Source organism: Microtus ochrogaster, chromosome X, assembly GCF_000317375.1.
Source record: "Microtus ochrogaster isolate Prairie Vole_2 chromosome X, MicOch1.0, whole genome shotgun sequence".
NCBI classification, from domain to species: Eukaryota; Metazoa; Chordata; class Mammalia; order Rodentia; family Cricetidae; genus Microtus; species Microtus ochrogaster.
Window position 1 is genome coordinate 31,930,082 of NC_022026.1, and position 5,383 is coordinate 31,935,464.

Below are 5,383 nucleotides of genomic sequence, written 5' to 3' on the forward strand. Positions count from 1 at the left end.
AATCTTTGTAAGAAGTCACTAAAGGGTTCTCTCTGACCCTGTTTAACTCTGACAAATGACTCCATTCTCTGTCCTGGGTCTTGTACCCTGTCCCAAGCCCTTAAGGCTGTTGTTGTACACATGGAGAGTATGTTTTCATCTAAATTAGCTTGTTCCTGAGGGTCGGAAAAGAGCCCTTCACCTAGAATTTTATCTAGGGAAATGTCAATTCCCTTTGCCTTTTCCTGCTGTTCTAAAAGTCTAGCCTCTTGCCTGAATAAGTATTTTTATTTTAATTGCGGTCCACTCTCAAGGACAGCGGAGCTCAGTTGGAGCCAGTCTGATTGGGTTGCTCTGCTTGTTGTGGCCCAAGATCTTAGCATCTCTTTAACAAAAGAGGCGTGCATCCCAAAAGTCATGATGGCCTATTTAATTTCTTTGAGATCATTCATACGAACAGGTTTCCATGTATCTTTCTTGATAACCGTAGGGTTTCTGGAACCAATCACCTTTTCTCTTGTTATTACTGGAAAGGCATGCAGAGCTGTAGGTAGAGCTTTGTGGAAATTGTCCCCGAGGGATTTATCCACAGATGTAGTTAAAATTTGCCTTTCTACCCTTTGCTCTTCTTCATCAGAATTTCGAAATTCCTCAATCTTTTCAATTCTATTCTCCATTGCCTTCTGCAATGTCTGAATCTCTTGTCCAGAATTATGTTCCAAAGCCTTCATTGAGGATTGTAAAGTATGAAATTTGTCCATTAGAGATAACTTGTCATCTTTGGACATAATTTTTATGGCATAAACCGTGCCTTCTTCTATTGACAATCTTTCTGCCAATCTGTCGTAAGCTTTAGACAAAATTCGATTGTCACATTCAGCAGTTTTGATTCTCTCAGTTAATGTTTCAGTTCCTACAGAAAGGGACTGCTGGAACTTACGATCTAATTCAGCTGTTCCTTCTTCCATAGTAATGAGTTTCTCCTTAACATCAACCTGTACCTTTTCTAAATTTTGCTCACTTAACCGAGTCATGTTAAACAAAGATCTGTTTTCTTCCTGGAGAACGTCAAACTGATTCTTGAGAAGATTGTTGTCATTCTCAATAGTTTTTAAACGTTCAACCTCTGCCTTAAGAGATTTAATCATTTTCCTATTATCAAACCATATAGTGCTAAGGAAAATTTAGAATCCCAGAAATATCCATAGATGTGGGGTGATAGACACCTTTTGTAAAATCTCCCACATGGTACACTCAAAATAGCTGTTGAAATTTGAAACAGTTATATTCTCAGACATTTTATTTATAAAAGAAAAAATTCTTTTACCTGCAATGACCGGTTCCTGCCAGTGGTGGTGAAGTAGTCCACTTGAGTCCACGTGGCCTAAGTCTGAAATAAATGACTCAAAAACAAAATTGGAACAGACACCAGGCTGATTAATAGCAATTGGGCTGGAAAATGAAAAGAGAGAAAGCCGCCAAAGTGAACCAATCAAAGGGATGCCGGTTTGAGCAGGCTCGCAGAGCCGTTGTCACGGGACCCGAGCACAGGAACCGCCGGGGAGTTCTAGCTCTCCCATCCCACTTGATTCTCTAGCAAGCACCAGGGAAAATCCAGTCGTTCAGAATCTCAGCTGCTTCCGCGCGCCCAGGGAGACCTCTGGGGTGAGGTACCGCTGGGAGGAGTAGCCCTCAGGAGCCTCCACGGTGAGTAACTGCAATGCTCTGGCAATGCCCCACGGAGCGGGCGCCAAGTGTAGCGGTGTGAATAAATGCAGGCAAATATTAAAAAATTTAATTATTTAATGATTAAATAAAACTTACAAAACTGAAGTTCCCGCACAGCACAGAGGGTAGGAAAGAAAGAGAGCACGCAGCTTCCGTGCACTCCATATATTCGTAAACAACCGCCCCAGCCAAACCCGCCCTAAATGGGCGGGCTTAACCCTACATATATGTTGTTCACAACAACATAAAAGACAAGAAAACTTACTAGAAGCACATGAAAAGGATGATATTTTCAAATTTACCTAAAATATTTGTTTGAATATTGGAACAAATTTTGTAACTTCAGTCAGAGAATTTAAATATATAATGTTTAAATATATCTTATTAAAATATGAAGACAAAATATGACACTATTTAAAAAATAAAATTACTATATAGAACTAAATATGTTACATAGATTCTACCTACAAATAATAGTTTGATGTTCATTACTTTTTAGAACTAAAGTATACTGAATCTTTGGTTGAAAGCACCAGGTGTTACATCTACCAAATTAATTTAAATACTTCTTTAACTGATGTTTTTTATTTAGGAAACTATACAATCATCATACTATGTTGTCATAAAGCAAAGTGTAAATTCTCAGGAAAGCTAACATTAGAATTCATAAAACTAAAAGCATTATACAATAGTGAATGTGGTTAACATTATGAAAATGTCTGCAAGTACATCTGTGGGACAAAAAACAAACATACAGATGTATCCTTCATAAAGTGTTCAGGAGCAATCAGCTTCCATTCACTGGAGTTAACTAGTTAAGAGAAGGTTACTTGCTATTATTAAGAACACCTGTTTATATTTCCCCTGAAATTAAACTTGCCTATTGAGATGAAATGTAGCAGTATCTATATTGTTTCATGAAAAGAATTCAACCTAATAAAATTTCACTAAGTTCAGAGTCACTGCAGTAGATGTTTTGATACTTCATTTACCCATGTGTTGCTATTTTAGTTTCAGAAACTACATGTTTTTATTTTTCTGATTCCAGCTGGTTCATTGATTGATTTAAATAAAAAAAAAACTCCAGTAGAAAAATGTAGGGCTAGATTTGATTTTTATATTTTGTATATACTCAGAAAAATTACTTTAAACTAATCTCTATTTGGGGTGGTTATGATGAATTCAAAATTCTTCTTATACCTATACATTTTAGCTGTTAGAAATTAGATTAAATGATGCTATCAGAATTTGATAAAACAACTATTTCTTCTCATATCAGTCCAATAAATCCTCATGCTATTTATATATACGTATCTAAGATAACTGGTTTTATATAGGTATGATGTGAGATTTCCCTCTGTATGCTATAATTACTATTAATGAATAAAGAAACTGCTTTGAACCTATAGCAGGGCAGAAGTTATATAGGCAGAGAAGACAGAACTTTTGTTTGTTTGTTTGTTTGTTTTTTGTTTTTTCGAGACAGGGTTTCTCTGTAGCTTTGGTGCCCATCCCAGAACTACCTCTTGTAGACCAGGCTGGCCTCGAACTCCCAGAGATCCTCCTGTCTCTGCCTCTTGAGTACTGGGATTAAAGGCATGCGCCACCACCGCCTGGCTGGGAAGACAGAACTTAATGCTGGAAGAAAGAAAGGCAGAGTCAGAGAAAAGTCATGGAGCTGCCTCTGGAGACAGACATGCTGAAACTTTCTTGATAGGCCACGGCCACATGGTGATGCACAGATTAATGAAGATGGGTTAAATTAAGATATAAGAGTTAGCAAATAATAACCTGGAGCTAATGGGCCAAATAATGATTTAAATAATATGGTTTCTGTGTGATTATTTTAGGGCTGAGAAGCCAGGAACAAACAAACAGCATTCCTTCTACATAGGTATATGAGATATATAGATATACACATAAGCCTGATTAGATGCTATCTAAGAAAACATGGGAATCCCATATTTTAGAAATTTATTACTTTCCTTAAGAAAATAAAGGGTGAATTAAACTTCTATTACATTCTCCTAAGTTTTGGGTTAATAATAGAAATTTGTATGTCATAAATTATGTGTAATTGTCATTTATACTGAAGTGGCTAAGTTTAAATTTTGAACCTTTTAAAAGCTTCATCCAGAATATTAGCCATTAATCAAACCTATACTCGTGAGATGTTATCTATTAAACAAAATCCAAAGCTTCATATTTAGATAAAGTATATGCCTAAGAAGAACCTCAACTCAATTAGAAATGTAGAATTACAAGAAAAGTTTAACAATGCTCGGTTAGTATGGTGAAATGTGTGAAAAGTTTCCTATTCATACCATTTTGTAGATCAGCAGCATTTCTTTCAGCTAATACACTATGTTTCATGAGGTATGCAATTTTTAAGAAAATGGACCTTAGGAGGAAGATGAATTTAGAAAATAAATTACTAATTATGAGAAAAAATATGTTGATTCTAAATTAGGTCCTTTTGCTGTTAATATACTAGATTCCACTCTCTCTATTATTTTATTTATTTTTGTTATTATTTAATTAAAAATTTCCACCTCCTCACCTCCTCCCATTTTCCTCCCACTCCCCCCAACCCCCTTCCCCTCCCTCTCCAGTCCAAAGAGCAGTTGGGGTTCCCTGCCCTATGGGAAGTCCAAGGTCTTCCCCCCTCCATTCAGGACTAGGAAGGTGAGCATCCAAACAGACTACACTTCCACAAAGACAGTACATGCAGTAGGATCAAAACCCAGTGCCATTGTCCTTGGCTTCTCAGTCAGCTTTCCTTGTCAGCAAGGTTCAGGGAGTCCAGTTTGATCACATGCCCCATCATCCAGCTGGCCTTGGTGCACTCCCAATAGATCAGCCCCACAATCTCAGTGGGTAGGTGCAACCCGCACGAACCTAACTTCCTTGCACATGTTCTGTCTCCTTCTGCTCCTCATTTGGACCTTAGGAGCTCAGTCCCGTGTTCCAATGTGGGTCTCTGTCTCTAGCTTCATCCATCATCAGATGAAGTTTCTATGGTGATATGCAAGATATTCATCAGTATGGATATAGGATAGGGTCATTTCAGGCTCCCTTTCCTCAGATGCCCAAGGATGTAGCTAGGGACATCTCCATGGACAACTGGGAATACTTCTAGAGTCAAGTCTCTTGCTAACACTAAAATGGCTCCCTTAATTAAGATATATACTTCCCTACTCCCATAAATACCCTGCGTCCATACCAAACATCCCATTCCCCCAAGCTCTCCCCATCCTCCACTTCTCCCTTTTTTTTCTCCCCACTTGCCATTACCCCCACCCCATTCCCACCCAATCTTGTCTTCTTCCAATATCAGGAGGATAAGTATATGTTTTTCTTTGGGTTCACCTTCTTATTTAGCTTCTCTAGGATCTCATATTATAGGCTCAATGTCCTTTATTTATGGCTAGGACCCATTTATGAGTGAGTACATACCATATTCATCTTTTTGGGTCCGGGTTACCTCACTCAGGATAGTCTTTCTATTTCCATCCATTTGCATGTAAAATTCAAGATGTCATTGTTTTTTACTGCTGAGTAGTACTCTAATGCATACATATTCCATGTTCTCTTTATCCATTCTTCCATTGAAGGGCATCTAGGTTGTTTCCAGGTTCTGGCTATTACAAATAATGCTGCTATGAACATAGTTGAA